The sequence below is a fragment of the Lissotriton vulgaris genome, chromosome 9 (assembly GCF_964263255.1).
Source record: "Lissotriton vulgaris chromosome 9, aLisVul1.2, whole genome shotgun sequence".
In the NCBI taxonomy this organism is placed as follows: Eukaryota; Metazoa; Chordata; class Amphibia; order Caudata; family Salamandridae; genus Lissotriton; species Lissotriton vulgaris.
In genome coordinates this window covers 770,075,490-770,093,773 of record NC_141697.1, presented here as the reverse complement: position 1 = coordinate 770,093,773, position 18,284 = coordinate 770,075,490, and positions in this window count along the sequence as shown.

The window sequence follows — 18,284 nt, the reverse complement described above, 5'->3', positions numbered from 1 at the left end:
ACTGCTTGATACATGTATCACATAGTGATGAATATGCTATCAGAGACCGCGTAGTTTATTTTGAAGAATGCCACGGCAGTGAACCAGGAAATTAATGCCAACAAGTTCTTGCACAAGACTCACTGCTGATAAAATACACCGACCAGAACGTCACTTCTACCGAGCAACCCAGAAAGCGCACAACCTTGTAGAGTTTGATGAATTTCTGTGCTGATAGTTTCAGTAAAAACAGGATTTTATTAAAAACACTGAGGTGCATAATGGTTCTATTTCTACTCTTCAAGGAGTAAGCGTTTCCTTAGCAACAGCACAGAAATACCCACAATACTCCAAACTTCAAGAATGCTGTTTCAATTATTCTGTTGAACATCACATTTTACACATTAAACAAGCACTCCTCAAATTTACTTATTGTAGTTAAGCCCTTAAATAAATATTGCAACTAAAAATATCTGTTGTCCTTCAACTCCTGCAAGGTTAATGTTAATGTTAATGTTAATGTTAATGTTATATGGGCTTGTATAGCGCGCAGCTGCCCCAGCCAAGGGGCGTCCCGGCGCTTTCTATATGTGGAGTGGACAGATGATGGGATCGGGAGGTAGGAAGGGAGAAGAGGGTTTAGCAGAAGAGGTGAGTTTTTATAGCTTTCCTAAAGGACTGCAGATCCTGTATCCCTCTGATCGGATCAGGAAGGTCATTCCAGAGCTTTGCGGCCAAGTATTTGAAGGAGCGGCCGCCCATCCTGGATAATTTGATCCGAGGTACTGTTGCGAGATTTTGTCAAACCTGCCTTCTTGATATTTGAACCTTGAAATTCATTTCTCTTAAGGTTTCCACAAAAATGTTTGTTAACTTATAACATTGCAAAGCATTTGCTAAAAAAGAGAAAATACCATTCCAATCTGAAACAAAATAAATATCCTACTCAAAGCATGAATAAACACTGAGGTGGGCAACACTGTATGGGATAACTTGAGCATGTGTCTTTAATGAAAACCCAATTTTCGTCAAACTGTATGAAAATAATTGTTTAAGTCAAGAACAGAGGCTCAAAGTTCAGCACAATCCTTGTTAGTAAAAAACAGGGGTGATATGTTCAAGGACTGACAAAAACTACCACCAACGTTAGTTAGCAGCAGTTCTCTTACCGCTGCGTACCGCTGAAAATGATCGCCATGTTAGCAACGTATTTACAACCTGTCGCTACATGGTGATAGCTTCAGGGATTGGCGGCGAAAACTGCAGCTAACATCAGCTCGATGGTGATAGGAATTCTGGCATTAGCGGTTTGAAAATAATTGTTTAAGTCAAGACCAGAGGCTCATAGTTCAGCGCAATCCTTATTAGTAAGGACCAGGGGTGATATGTACAAGGACTGGCAAAATCTATCACCAACGTTAGCTCGATGGCGATAGGAATTTCGGCGTTAGCGGGCGAAAACCACCAAAAGGTCCATTAGCGGCAGAAAAACGCACGTTTGTAAGCCCAACGTGAGGTTTTTTTTGCCTCTATTGGAAAAAATAGCCTATCAGTCAACCTCCAATAGAAAAAAGTCAAAAACAATTAATGAAATGCAGAATGGAGCAGTCAGGGCCAAGTGCAGTACACATCAACAGTCCCCTCAAGCCACCCAACATCAAGGATCACCAGGATGAGAGCCTGGATGCCTCGCTAGACTTGGGCCTGGAGCCTGGATGGCTCGCTGGACCTGGGCCTGGAGCCTGGATGCCTCGCTGGACCTGAGCCTGGATGCCTCACTGGACCTAAGCCTGGAGCCTGGATGCCTCCCTGGACCTGCGTCTGGAGTAGGATGCGGAGGAGCTGTGGAGTCGATGAGCCGTGGCGGTTGACGTTGAGGTGCAGCGATCGCCCGTACCTGGTGGTGAAGTCTGGGCGGTCGCATGGAGACACATGTTGCTAACCTGTGTGAGAAGACCGCCTTGCACTCCTTGGAGCTGTGAATAGTAGAGGCGCTCCTGCGTACTGACATTTGGAGGTTTGCATCGCATACTACGATCTACCACTACACCGGGGTGCACGGAGGGGATTTCCAATGGTGGCTGGAGCCTCTCTGCATTACAGGCCGGATGATGTTGCACTGGCAGGCCGCTGTGGGGGGTGTGGCCCCTGAGCTGAGCCAAACTTGTGTGATGGGAGCGCTGCAACTTCACGCCTAAGGGGGAAATACCACCTGGCTCAGGCTCCTGCTGGCTGAGTCACAGATTTGGAGAGAGTTTAGCGGATTGTGCCACGGTGTCAATGCCCGGGTAAGGAGAAGGTGGGACGCATAGTGGAGGAGGTCCGATGGTCGAGCCGCCCAGGCCTAGCACCTGTAGATGATGCACCCCCAGTAGCGGCTCATCCGCTATGGCGGAAGAGTGTCGCCCCACTGCTTTCAAGCAGTGCAAGAAGAGGAACAATCATCACATGATGATAACTTCCTGATGTAATCGTGCCATGTTTCCTTTGTGGGCGGGAGGATGGGTAGGGCTGCTCCACTCACGGAGCAGGGCAGGGGGGGAGTGGCATGCCCACTCAAGGGCGCAGGGACAGTTTGGTTGGCCGGCTCAGGCCACCCAATGCAGTCATGCGCACTGTCCTGTTCCTATTGCAGGCTGCATGGAGAACATGCCCACGCCTCCAGCCCCTGGCTGAACGCCTCGTCCCGGCGCCAATGACCAATCACAATGCTGCATTGCAGTGTTGTGATTGGCTTAGGGAGGGAGCCTGGCTGCCTACTTCCTGTTCCTGGAAGCAGACTCAGGAGAGCAGGAGCAATGAAGACACAGGACCCGGCCTCGAGGTAAGATTTCTCTAATTTAAATTTCTACAACACCCTCTTACACAGGGCGACATACCTGCACATTAACAATCTTCCCTCATTGCAGACACACTTGCACTATGATGCAAGGATACCTGCATTGGTGCTAGGCTGTTACATTTAGCGCCAGCACAGGGGGAAATGCAGGGCTGAACCATATTGTTCTAAATATGGCACAGCCCTGCGTTTCAGAAGTGGTGTTAAGCCAGGGAAGCTAACCCCGCACTTCGCCACTTCATAGTAAATATGCACACTGGTTTAAGGCTGATTGATGGGGGCTTTGCGCCAAGTCCTAGGGCAGCTGGTGATCACTGGACACTTTTCAAGTAGGTAACTCTTGTTTACCAGCGGTGAACTCTGCTTTGGATGCTACTGTGCTGTTAAAATGTGCCACAGCCTCTCATTGGACCTCAACTCTTTTAGGAAGTTGAAGCGGAGAAATCAGTCTCATGGTTACGGGTTTGGAGCTCAAAAGAGAACAACACTGCCAAGCAATACTGAAAGGAGGTCAGAGTTTAGCCATTACTTTAGTTTCAGATAAAAAAAAAAAAAAACAAGGTTAGGTGCTACGTGAAGTCAGTTAGTGCTGCAAGGGCACACTAACGGCTTAAGGTGCGCAATACGACAGACACATTACATAACATATGGGTCTGTATTTGCACTTTTGAATAATAGAACAACAAAAGCGATGTTAGAAAACCCTAATTCGAAAAATCCTAGTATCATCTAGGACAAAGATGCGTCCCCAAATTATATTTTTGTGTAACCACCTTTAGGCCCAAGTGGCATTTGACTCTTTCTTGTCTGGCAACAATGAGTCCATTTAATTTGATTTTCAGTTATATTGTTGGATGTTCCCAGTGCTCAGAAGGCAATATTCAAAGAACAGTTTGTTTAGATCGTGTCATGGAGCAGAAAAGACCATTTTAAGTTCATGGGACAACACCCCTATTATGTCATTGATTCTACCCAGTGGGTTCTGCTGCATCTTTCTTTCGCCTTTGACAGGTCGGGGCAGTGGATTCTTTTAAAGCATTTTTCCCCCATTTGATAGGATTCAGAAGAAATTGTCAGATGATTTTGTTTCTTCCTTGAGAACAGATCCCATCAATCGGATAGCACTTCACTCTCTCACTGGAGAAGTGTGGCTCACTGGTTAGAGGAGGCAGACCTGGCAGCAGAGGTCAGCCCAGGACCAGGGTTCAATTCCCGGCTCGGTGGGGTCTTGAGTCCTCAAATGTCCATGGACTCGACAATTCTCGCTCCGGTGCCTACTCGATTCACGGGTTCACACTCTGCGACTCTGGGCAATAGCTTGCTTAATCTCCACAACCGCCCCTCGTGGCTGGATGTCTGGCAACAATGAGTCCATTTAATTTGATTTTCAGTTATATTGTTGGATGTTCCCAGTGCTCAGAAGGCAATATTCAAAGAACAGTTTGTTTAGATCGTGTCATGGAGCAGAAAAGACCATTTTAAGTTCATGGGACAACACCCCTATTATGTCATTGATTCTACCCAGTGGGTTCTGCTGCATCTTTCTTTCGCCTTTGACAGGTCGGGGCAGTGGATTCTTTTAAAGCATTTTTCCCCCATTTGATAGGATTCAGAAGAAATTGTCAGATGATTTTGTTTCTTCCTTGAGAACAGATCCCATCAATCGGATAGCACTTCACTCTCTCACTGGAGAAATGTGGCTCACTGGTTAGAGGAGGCAGACCTGGCAGCAGAGGTCAGCCCAGGACCAGGGTTCAATTCCCGGCTCGGTGGGGTCTTGAGTCCTCAAATGTCCATGGACTCGACAATTCTCGCTCCGGTGCCTACTCGATTCACGGGTTCACACTCTGCGACTCTGGGCAATAGCTTGCTTAATCTCCACAACGGCCCCTCGTGGCTGGATGCCTGGCTTTCACCTTGTGGATACTCTGCCGGGGTATCTCACAGGGGAATACCAGGACGGGTTCCCTAAGCAAGCGCCTTGATGCCTTTGGGTGATACGTGCGCTATATAAATCGCAATACATTTACATTTACTGTTGCCTTATCAGGATTGTTGTGCACAACACTCCGGCACCTGCCACCTTTTAATGCCTCTGGTTACAGATTCTCAAAGCGTTTTAAACAAATAGAGGTGCACCGAACATAATACAAAAAAGTCCACGTATTTTTTCTTTCTTTTCGTCTTTAATTTCGAAATCAACATAAAGGTGCCCAGAGACAGCCAACGCGTTTTGTTCCTCAACAAGAAAAAGGTTTTTGGAACTTCATCAGGGCTGTGAACAGATAACACAACAACACATATAAGACAATAAAATTGTTGGACAAACTTATATTTAAATTATACACATTTTTTTAAAACCGTCTGCATAAGTTCATTAGTTGAAAAACAATCCACGTTGATACGCTCCAGACAAGATGCAAAAAAGGGAAAAAGAAATTAATAAATACACGACAGATGACAAATTCCATAAGTACACTTATATATTATATTTGTTAGTAGATTTATTTATTATTTAGTGAAACATGTTTTTTTTTTAAAGTTTAAAAGATCATTAGAGATAAGAAGATACAACACCTCTAAGATGAAGTGCATTAGAAAACTTAAGATCATAGATAAAGTCTAAACCTTGTATAGGGGGGAGGATATACACAGACAGTTGAAAAAAGAGGGGTTTCTATGTCCACCAAGAGTAGAGGTTGAACCATCAATACTAATTCCTCAACTTAACAGCTAGTGATAGAGAATATATATACTTATTTATCTCTCGCTATGGTAATAGCACTCAATGCACCCTAAAATACAGGGATCGTCTCCAGACAATGTTTGATAACAGACTTGAGCAAAGAGAAGGAAAGCTAATGGGATCACTTGATGATATATATCAATGATTTTCAATAAAAATGCACAGCGCCAATAAATCTCACCTAATAAATCCTATCATTAACCAATTTTGTAGAAGCAAGTAATTGGTGATAGCAATCGTTCGTAATCTAGAGGGACCCAGGCTTACGGCAATATCGACACCTAAAGGGGGAGAACAAGACTTGCATTCATTGTAACAAACCACAAAATGACACTAATCATGTTATGCACAATTGAACTTAATAGGCCCAATGATAACATGCCTCACCTTCAATAGTGTAAACCCAGATGTAACTATAGTTAATCCTCGTTTGACGCAAAATTCGTAAATTGGGATTATGTTTCCAGCATCAAGTGTAGCGATCACCTATGTAAGCAAAATTTATAAGTAGATATATGAGGGGCATGGTAAGTTGGAACCTAATAACTAATGCCTAATCTTTCATACAAATTTAAACTGAATTGCTGATTCACCACTGGCTGCATAATCCTAAATGGTGTGACAAACAGCAAATATATATTTAAACAACAAATAAACTTAAGAATATGAACCATCCGATTTGGGACAACATACTCGGATTAACAATAAAATGGCAAAAGAAATCACTAGTGAGATAATGTTCACCATAGTTGTCACAGAGAAAATATTACCACATACAGTCGCAAAGATTCAAGTCACTACTTTTAAATAATTATAGATGGGGTTTGAGACACTTCAGACCCATTAGCAGAGGAGTTTGCAAGGATTCACACACATTAGTAGAGTGCTATTCTGCATTACCCGATATCACAAAGATGTTTTTTTTTACACTTACAAACACACAGAATCGAGTCACCGCTTTTTAGTAACCATAGCGGTCGTTTTAAAGGCTTCGGACCCATTAGTAGAATACTGTAACGGAGTGCTAATCTTCAATGCCAGTAAGGCACCAACAGTATACCCTGTTTTAAGTGGTATTCTTTATCAGAAGACTGACAACACTCTCTTACTTTATACAAATAAACTCACCACTAAATCAAATTATCAGAGGAAATCAAAAGAAATTGAAAAAACAAAGAGGGAAGCAATTTTAACCCCTTGAACGTGTCCGGAATTCCCCACGGTGCGGGCGCATTCTATGCATGCGCGGTTCTGACTGTCCCTGGCCGTCAGACACACACGCCCACTCTGACGACAGACAGCCGGGGGTCACCCGAAGCATGGAAAGAACAGTCTGCCATAAAACAACCCGGGGAAGAGAGTAACTGTGCTGAGTCTTACCGTAATAAGTGGTCACAACTTCCAGATGTCAACAAGGTTCAAATGTTTTGGCTCCATCTTTATACTTGTCCCTAATAGGCCGAACAAGATACACCTGATCCGGGGAGACACCGTCCCCTGCGACCTGCATCATAAAATGGCAGACGATCTAAGATTTAAACCACATCATGAAACAGAGATATTTATCCACCATACTGGAATGTATTTAAACTTATGGGAGTCTTTACTACTTGTGTCAAAAATCAGCCGACATTCTAAATGTTTAGCCGCATCATGAAACAGAAATGTGTAGCCACCATAATAGAATGTATTTCAACTTATAGGAGTCTTTACTACTCATGTCATAGATCGGACGACAATCTAAATGTTTAAACACATCATGAAACAGAGATCTATAGCTGCCATATTGTAATATTTTTAAATTTATGGGAGTCTTTACTATTGATGTCACAATCTCCACATTAAGACCGTTACGGTAATACAAAGCTGATTCAAATTTAAATTCCCGACGTGATTACTCAGTATTCCAAGCGATTCGACTGGTTGTCAATCAGCCACATATGACTGCCATATCAGAGTGTTATTAACTCCTAGGATTTAATTCCTTTAATAGGTACCTTGTAATCCAATTATTGGGTATGTCAGTTTCTTGTTTCTGTTTCTGTGCACCTTTATGTCAATTTTGAAATTAAAGGCGAAAAAAAAGAAAAAAACGTGGACTTTTTTGTATTATGTTCAGTGCACCTCCATTTGTTTAAAAAACCTTAAGATGGGTTATTTTATCCAAGAGGATGCCTTTTTTTGTGTGGTGTCCTGTGGTATCCTTATTATGATTGTATGTAGACGGTAGAATGTTAAGTGTGTGTTCTTTTATTATGTGTACTTTTGGAGTCAGTTGAAGGCTGACTGGGCAAGCTGGCAGACCTATGTGGTTGTTAAGCTGTCTTCCTGTTTTCTGGAAATAAACATATAACTGGAACCTTTATTGGAGAGTATCTACATTCTTTTCCACATATTGGCGACAAGGGTGGGAGTAAAAATGTCCAAGAAGTTTGAGAACAGCGTTCACTTCATCGATTTTGAGTTATTCTTATTTTTTTTAAGAATTGTGCTTGCAGGCAGCAGTGGCTGTGGATCTACTTTGACTTAATTTATTCTTGACTTAATTTTTGAATATATGTTAAAGAAGTTTTGAATCGTATTGCCTTGATTGCAACTGCGGCAGTTTGTTGAACGTGCATTTGATAGCACCCGCGGCTGATTATATGGGAATGTTGCTTAATTTTCGGCTGTTTTACCTTGCCATGGAACGCTTCTTGTTGTTGCTTAGTAGAGTCTCCCTGTGTCTTCCTGCGTCACTTTTCTGAGGATTGTGGGAACAGACTGCATTCTGGGTCTGACGTCATATGTTGTATCACGTCGTCGGCCATCTTGGATCTGATTATTTATCTTCAGTCAAGTCGATTTCAAGCATTTTCATCGCGACTTCATGCACGCTTATTAACAATTAATTACCACAGCGATGTACACGCTTTTCAACAGTTAAACTTAGGATTTCCATTTAAAAAAAAATATTACTACAGTAAAATGCATGTTATGCTTCAATTATATGTTAATACTTTACTGTTTTTTGTTTACACGTGTAAGACTTGACTTTATCTCTTAACTACAATTGCGCATATTTTAAAGTTTACTAGTTTTCATAATTATATTTAACCATATTTTAGTCTTCATTTTTAATTCACCATGTCCAACATAATAGTTCCTCCTCATTTCTTACCGACAGCTGGGGAACCTAAAATGGAATGGGACTTATGGTGTCCCATGTTTCGAGCATATGTGGAGGTACTGGAAGAAGATGGATGCTCTTCTAAAAGGAAACTTGATTTATTACGATTGTCCTTAGGGGGTCAAGGTAGTAAAGAACTATCAGAATTACCTTCATTGGAAGATTCTGATGAATCTGAAGTTTTTAAAATTGCAGTTAAACAGTTAAGCACCAGATATGGAAAAAAAATGAACACAGTAATGGAACGATTTAAATTTTACTCACGAGCACAAAGAGATGATGAATCTATTGAGAATTACATATCAGCTTTGCGTGCCCTAGCTGGGTCCTGTGCTTTTGATACCATTAATTATGAACAAGTTTTGAGGGACCAGATAATGATGAAAACTAAAAGCAAGAAAATTCAAGAAAGGTTGTGGTTAGTCTTCTCTTAAAGCTGTAGTTAATATTGCAAAAGAAATAGAACAATCATAGAAATTTGTAAGTGAAATTAGAGGTCAAGGTCAAAGTTTATCGGTCAAAATACAAGATTCTGTACCAGAAGTTTCTATTGTTAAAGGTCAAGTAGTTAAAAGGAAAACAATGTTTCCTAACAAAAAGGATGGGGTTTTGAAAGATAATAGATTGGGTAACCGGCGTACTTTTATAATCTGCAATAGGTGTGGCAATTTTGACCATGTTGGGAATTTTAGGAATTGTCCAGCGTTAAACAAAATTTGTGTAAAATGTAAGAAAAGTGGCCATTTTGGTGAAATGTGTCGTTCTCCTCCAAAAGTGAATTGTATTGCTTTAAATGATGAAGGGATGGCTGAAGAATTTAGTGAATTCAATTGTATTTCATGTGTTTCAACAAACAATTGCAAAGGTTTTCCTTCATGCATTGTAAACATCGATGAGAAAGATTTATCCATGATGGTGGATTCTTGTGCATGGTATTCGATAATTGGCAAAGATGTTTTTGAAAAATTGTGGGAGAATAAGGAATATTTGGATCCTGATATCAGACCAGGGAGTTATTCTGGTCATAAAATTGATTTGGAAGGATTTTTATGGACTCAGCTCAATTTTAAAGGAAGATCTATTAAGGCAAAGGTATACATAGCTCGCAAGGGTGAGTCCATTTTAGGATGGCCTCATCAAAAAGAGATGGGAATAAAATTGGATCCTAATGCTTCACCACCGGAATACATTGTATCTTCTAATAATGAAGATTTTGTTTCTGACATAAAAAAATTGTTTCCTAGAGTTTTCGAAGAGAAATGGGGAGAATATGCTCAATTCAAACATAAAAATATACTTAAGGAATCTGCTGTGCCTGTTAGGCATAGAGTTAGAAATATGCCTTCAGCATATCGGGATAAGTTAAAAGATATGTTAAATGAATTAGTAAAGTCTAACATCATTGAGCCCATTGAATCCTCTCCTTGGGTTTCTCCGATTGTTCTTTCACTTAAGAGCAATGGCGAACTCCGTTTGTTTGTGGATCTTCGCAATCTGAATAAAGAGATCTGGACAGACAGATATCCATTGCCAAAAATTCATGAACTTATTTCCACACTCTCGGGCGCTTGTGTTTTTGCCACTTTAGATCTCGCAAGCGCTTATCATCAAGTTGTGTTACATGATGAGTCCAAGAATTTACCAGCTTTTATAACACCTGAAGGGATGTACCGTTATTTGCGTATGCCATTTGGTCTTGCCAGTGCTGCGTCTGTGTTTCAGAGGTTGATGAAAGAAATGCTGGAGGATTGTAGAGGAGCTATTGCTTTTCAGGATGACATTTTAGTTTATGGAAAGGATGTTGTGGAACATGATAATAACTTGAAAGCGGTTTTGAATAATATACACTCTAAAGGTTTAACACTAAAGTTTTCCAAATGTAAATTCAGACAAGACAGAGATGAATATTTGGGGCATGAAATATCTAGTGATGGTATTAAACCTAAATTTGATCACATTTCTAACATTTCCAAAGCACCTGCTCCTACTAATAAAGAACAGTTATTTTCTTTTTTTAGGCTTAACAGAATATTTCAGCAAATTTGTTCCGAATTATGCATCCAAAGTGTCTTCATTACGACTATTGCTTAAAAAAATGTAAAATTTGTGTGGGAGAATGAACATGAAAAACAATTTGTTGATTTAAAAAAAGATATTTGTTCAGCTCCATTTTTGAAACCCTTTGTCATTGGAAATTAATGTATTGTAGCCGTGGACAATAGTAATACAGGTTTAGGTGCCGTCCTATTACAAAAATGTTCTGGAAAGGAAAGTATTGTGTCTTATGCATCTAGAACATTACGTGCTGCTGAGTATAATTATTCTACGATTGAAAAAGAATTGTCAGCATGCACTTGGGCTGCTCAACATTTTCGCCAATTTTTGTGGGGCACTAAGTTCCTACTCAGAACAGATCATAAACCCTTAGTGAACATGTTGGCTGCAGTTGGTGGTAGGGTATTGACTGCCCGTTTAGCAGGATTAGCAGCTAAATTACAAGAATATCAGTGTAGTGTAGAGTATATTCCTGGAAGATTAAATCTACATGCAGATTGTATGTCTAGGTTATCTTTAACTCAAGATGACAAGGATTATATGGAAGAATGTGATGTAGCATATACTATGAGAGACATAAATGGGTCTGATGTTGAATTTATTTCAGAGGAGGCATGGGTAAAAGCTATGTCTGAAGATGATATCTTATGTTCTGTTGAAAACTACTTAAAGAGGGGTTGGCCAAAGGAAAGAAAATTGACTCGTGATATTAGTTTATTTTTCAAAATGAAGGACGAACTTGTGTGTTCTCATAAAATCATTACCAGAAGGAACAAAATTGTTTCTCCTTGCAAAGTCAGGGAGAATCCTATTAGGATTACTCATGAAGGTCACATGGGTATGTCCACTACTAAGAGGCGCTTACATGAATTTTATTGGTGGCCTTGCATTGACAGCATGGTTGATAGATGGGTCTGGGAATGTGTACCATGTTCAAGTAGTGACAAATCTGTTAAGCCATTATCAGTGGATGTTTCTCCAATTGAATATTCGCAGGGTCCATGGAGAAAATTAGGAACTGATATAATTGGACCTTTAAGTCTTTCTAATTCTAAGGAAGTCTATGGTTTGGTTCTGTTTAACTATTTATCGAAATGGCCTGAAATCAAAATTGTAGAAAAAATTACTTCTTTTCAAGTGATAGATTTTCTTAACAATGTTTTTAGCCATGAGGGTTACCTTCTGAAATAATTTCTGACAATGGTACGCAATTCATTAGTAGTGAAATTGAATTGTTTTTTAAAGAACAAGGCATTATTCACAAGAGAGTCTCCAATTATAATCCCCAGGCAAATGGTCAAGTCAAGCGCTTTAATATGATTATTAAAGAATCTATTCAATAGGCAGTGAAGAGTGGCTTGGATTGGAGGAAAGCATTACGTGCTACTTTACTAACTTGTCGCACATCTCCGAATTCAGTCACTGGATGTTCTCCATTTGAGATGTTAAGAGGCAGGAAGGCAGGTTCTAGATTGTTACGATGGTGGTTGAAATCTAATTAATCTGATGTGTCTAAATTGGATTTTGCCAAAGTAAGGGAACGGGTTAAGAAGTATCAAGAGAAAATGTGTAAGAATTCTAACAAACAGAGGATTGTTGATCAAAAGGTTCGGGTTGATGATTTTGTACGTGTGAAACTGGGTTGCTCTACTTCCAAAAAATGGTCTGATCCATATTTATTAAAGCTGTTAGGGTTGAAGGTGGAAAAATTTGGAATTTCAGACGAATATCTATTGTTATGTCTGACAAGTCAGTCAATAATTCCAAAAAATTGGAACCTCAATTAGTTTCAAAAGTTGATGTCGAAGATGTTCAAAATTTTATGAATAATTTTCATACTTTACCGAATACTCAGGATATTGTTGTTAATACTGAAGATGCTAATGTTAATACAGAATTGGCAAATGATCCTGTTATTACAGATGATGTCCAAAATGATAATTGTATTCTTATTGAACAAGGAATTGCAAAATCTGCTGAGCATAATGCTAGACAAGAAATTGTTATAAGGAGGAGTTCACGTATCAAACATACTCCTGTGAAAATGAAAGATTATGTTACATTGTAGTTTTTGTTGTTGTTTTATTTCATTTCATTTTCTTGGGTTTTCTGTTTTTTTTTAAAGGGGGAGGTGTGTGGTATCCTTATTATGATTGTATGTAGGCGGTAGAATGTTAAGTGTGTGTTCTTTTATTCTGTGTTCTTTTGGAGTCAGTTGAAGGCTGACTGGGCAAGCTGGCAGACCTATGTGGTTGTTAAGCTGTCTTCCTATTTTCTGGAAATAAACATATAACTGGAACCTTTATTGGAGAAAATCTACATTGTTTTCCACATGTCCCTCTGTGTTCTTGTTCCTGCACTATTTAACATTTGTTTCTTCCCTGTTTGGTCCTTTAAACCAAAACCAGCTATCAGGTCGGTCCACTGCCAACAAGACCCACATTTACACCATTCAGCAGTATCGCCTTGTAAACATCTAGATGACGGCCAACTCTTCCAAAGTAACAACTAGAAGGCAGAATTATTTTCAGACTGAGGGTAGAATAGTTTTAGCCTCTCTAACACTTCTCAAACATTTTACCTAAACTTTGATGTGTCTTAGAAGCTGAAAAATCTGCTCATACTTTCTGATTCTCCATCGACCCTCAAACTGGTTTCAATAGTCAGTAGTTGTTTATACCATTGGTTTGAATTTAAATATTTCCTTCTCTAACTAATTAACAGTGCAAAGTGGCAGCAAAGTCAGAAGTTAACGTGTGCCTATACCATTGAAACGTCCTTCACTCAAGCCTTACAAAACATCAAATCAGGATCCCTCAAAGGTTCCAAAAATGCAGGCCTTTTAGGCTACAGAATTGTTGGTACTAGATCATATTAATTTTAAGGTAGGCCACTTGATCTATAAGTGCCTGCATGGCCTTGCTTATATGTATATGCCCCTTAAAATAAGTAGTACCTATCTTCTTGCAACGTACGAAGCAAGAATGAAGCCCTTCAGAAAATTCTTTAGTTTGATCTCTGCAGTAAAGTGGGCAAGCTTTTTTTGTCCAAAACCACACAATTTGGAACTCTGCCCCAGTGGAAGCTAGTCATCCCCATTTCCTAGAAGGGAAATAAAAAACATAAAAGCAGAGATGTTTAAATGACAGCTGCATTGAAGACCAGTGCCAACAGAACCTGTTGTATGGTATGGGGCTTACTAGTGAATTCAGTCTTTTAGTCAATGCTGCAGAATTTGAGTTTGGAAACATCCTAACACTTACCAACACGTGCCAAGCAAATAAAATCACTGGTGCTCTTGTTTTATGATTGCAAAGGTGGACAATGGAATTTGGTTAACAGTCGTTTAAAGTCAACAGTTAAAACACTGCCAGTCTACAAGAGTCTTGGTGAGAGAATGTGGCCTAACGTCTAGGGCGGTCGACCTTGGACCTTGGACCGGGTTCGCGTCTCCGCAGGGACACCAAACCTCCTGTGATTCTGGGCAAATGACGTAGGGGCTCATTTATTAGACCCCTTGCACTGCCATAATGTGGCTTTTTGTGATGTTCTGTGGCGCAGAAGCCTGCTCCATATTTACGAGGCAGCACTACGCCACTTTTTTTAGCTTAATGCTGTCTCGTAAATATTGGTCCCTTTAACGCATATTTCTGCATTAAAGGGATGTGCAATTGGTGGTGCTGGGGGCGTTTCCAGCAACACCCATGGATTTTTGACACTGCTCTGATTCATGAGAAATCGTAACCCTGAGGCAGCGCCAAAAACTTACGCCTCCCCGAGGATTCTGCAGCACACAACGAAAGAGGAAAAATCCTCTTGTGATTGTTATTCCTTCCTACACAAAAAAATTCATCCCGCATTTCAAGCACCCTTGCACCATGGTGCAGAGGTGCCTGTGTTGGCGCATGGCATCACATTGTGCGCCGGCGCAGGGGAAAAGGGAAAGAATGCACTGTATCTGATAGATATGATGCATTCCTACTCTTTTCTTTTGCCGTATATTAGTGCAGCAGGAAGGCCTGCACCAATACCCCATGGCAAAACCTCATAAATGAGGCCCTTAATTTCCACATGCCTAACAAAAAAATGAATGTGTCCTTCTGTAAAGCAACTGCTGCTCATGTCAAGCACTCTGATACCCTCAGGTCTAGTTAGCGCTATATACAACTACCCCCAAAAATCAGAGGTGGTAGAGCTGGGAGCTGCCATTGTCCACTGAAGATTGCTCAGCGGACTCGATCATGATTGTCCATCTTCTCATTTTGGAGTAGCCCTGAATAGTGGGGCAGATGACCATGGGTGGTCCTTTCTTCTTGAGTAGGCCCTCACACAGGTCTATGTCAGCAAGTGCTTTAGGTCTGGTCCTTTAAGTCAGCAGACCTAAAGCCACTGTTGTCTGCTGTTTTCAGATCAATCGTCTTCATCTTTTATCAGTTCTGCAATCCTATGCATAGTCCTCCCTTGCAGGTCAAGCATGCAGGGTCCTGTAATTTGCAAATGCCTTTCTCAATGCAGTTGTAGAGTGCTGGTTCAGGGATGTATAGAACATAAAAGAGGCAGAGAAAGAAACCTTAGCTGGGGAAACTGGGCATTTGAGGTTGTTGGCAATGACAACACCTGAGAATGACAGTTTCTAAGGGAGAGAGCAAAAAAGCCTTCTCTCATGTCATAGGAGCATGTCCTTCAGAAAGAAGTCAGACCTACAGGTAACTGAAAACCCAGCCTTCAAACCACACTCAGAGGGAGAAGGGTCCCAGGAATGGGACCTTATTTGATTTTAGCAAAAGAGTCAGGGTGTGCCGTGCCCACAGGCACTGTCATATAGAACTGTATCACTGCATTAAGTTATGAGCAGCAACTACCTGTCAGTAACTCAATGCAATTTAGCTCTATCATTAGGAAGCATGTTTCCAGCTTGATGGGAGAGTGGCAGTAGCCATAGATTTATTACAGATTTTAGTCAATTTAGGTGCTGCCAAATTCTTGGCTAGAGCCAAGATCCGAGGAGGGCAGGGATCTTCCGGAAAATCAGTTTTAATTTTGGTCATAAGAGATTTCAGTGTCTCAATAGATAGAGGAGGAAATTTAGACAGGCTATTGCTAGGTTAAAACTCTATCAGAGGCAATGGTACAAGGAGTATTGGGCCCAAAGGAGGACCATATTTTCAGAATCTTATCTTTAAATAAGACTGCTAGGTTGTTACATCGGTGTTGTGAAAGAATCATAGTATTGGAGCAAGTCCAGGGGAAAAGAAAACTCTTCAAGATGGAGAAGACCTCTCTGGAAGGATTTCCATCCTGTCCGCGAAACAATTATTATGAGCCAATCAAATAGGTAAGATGGTGTTTCTTAATGTAACCCTGGGTGGTGAACTCCGCTCCACTCGCAGAGTTTGTGGAGTTTTCCAGACTCTGCGTTACGCGGAGCTCGCGGAGTTCTGAAAAACTCTGCCCAACAAAGCGGAGCAGAGTTTTGTACCTCGCTCACGTTCGTAAACGTCAAGTTAGCGACCGCGAGCGAGGAAAATCAACCTCCCGGGGAGATTTTTCCTTGTTTGCGATCGCCAACATCAAGTTGGCAAGCGTGAGCTTGGAAAATCAACCTCCCAGCAAGATTTCTCAACGCGGTGGGGGGGGGGGGGGTCTGGTTCAGGTTTATCATTGCGAGTGGTCGCGAATGCGCGTGACCGCTTGCATTGAGAAACAGCCCGTTTGCGTTGAGAAAGCTGCCGCTTGAGTAAAAATATACTTGAGCGGCAGAAAAGGAAAGCAGGGACCGCTTCCGCTGTGCATGCTGCCATTCGCGATGACTGCACAGTGCCGACATGAATCCGGCACTAAGCAATCATCGCGAATGGCAGTTTTCTATAGTACTCTGCCGCTTGCAGAGCTCTGCATAGTGGGGCGGAGTTTTTTTGAACTTCGCGGAGTTCCGCGTAGTAAAACTCTGTGGCCCTTCGGTATAAACATTTAGCCTCCTCTTTCTAATTCTTTCTCCAGTGACGTTGTGGAGCTTGCATTTTACTTTCACAGTTCTCAGATTTTTAGAATACCATGATGTCAAGGGTTACACCCAGAAAGATGTTTTAATCTGAAGTGGCGCAGCTGTGTCCAGGGAAGTAGATAACCTGTCATTAAATAGAGATATATAGTCCAAAACAACAATGAAGCATTTATAGTGGTAGTCTGTAAGGAAAATTAGAACTTTTGGTTGAGTGACCATATACCAGGGTCTCATGAAATAGTCTGGAGGTTTCTGAGCGGGAAGATTAGATACTGGTTAAATCCTAATACCAAATGGAACCAGAAAATCATCTGCTCATGTAACCGATACAGGGAGCTGACCAAACAGGAATCAAGAGCGGGGAAAATAGAGTCCAAAATATGTCCTACCCAATGAGCAGGTTGAAAACATTTTGTTTCAGACCTAAAACCTTCAGCGTGTTAGTGAGTTCTAGCATACCTTTAATACTCTTTTTATCTAAATGAAAGGTAAAGTCTCCCAGCAACAGGAAGTTAGAAGATTTCAGAATGAGTGGGGACAAATTGCTGACCAAATTGGTTACAAAATTAGTCTCAACTTCAGGGTGTCTTTATATCAGGGCCCCTGTCAATGTCAACATTTTCTTAACCTTGATGGAGAACGCAAATCATTCACAATTAGAAATAGGTGGAAAATTGATGAGCAAACATAACAGAGTTCTTATGAACAATAGCCACTTCCCCACCCTGATTGTGAATGCCTTCAGAGCTTTTGAGACTACTGATAGAGAGAATATTCTCCATAACTGGATCACCACTCCCTTGGATGCACTTGTGAACCGAGAGTGGAATATGTCATAGCCATGGCACTTGAGACTTCTACAGATGGTAACTAATAGGTGCCTCTTTTATAGCACATGAACATCTGGAGCATGCCTTCTGGTGAAGGGCAACACCGTCTCTTGCTTGATCATGTCACTGAACCCATTCATAATCCAGGATATTGCAAGGTACTCTGGGGGTTGCCACATACATCCACATACTCTTTGTTCTTATTGTGTGTTGACCCACTACGCAGGCCCTTTTCCTCCTCCACCCAGTCTCTCTCAGTTTTTGGCATCTCAAGAAAAGTAGAATTTGCCATGTCGGATCATTGTGATCAACTTCAGCTCATCTGTATATAGCAGTTGTAGTCCAGTTATTGGATTTTGTGCTTTAGTTTGGCCGCCAAGGTCTTCCAATGCTGTTGAACGTGTCTAACAGAGTCGGTGAACATCACCACTTTGGTTGAATCAGACAGGACTTTTGATTCGGGCTCCCATAAAGAAGCTGCATTGGTCCAAGTAGTTAAGCAGCCTTGCTATATTGGTGGAGGTGAGGCCCCAGGAGAGAGTTTCTGAGCCGCAGGCGTGTGTGTCTGTTCAATGATTAAGCATATCAAGCCCTCCTCAGCCAGCACCTATGTCAAAAGTAATTTGCAAAAGATTTGTTCTGGGTAGAGTTTCTTCTACCTC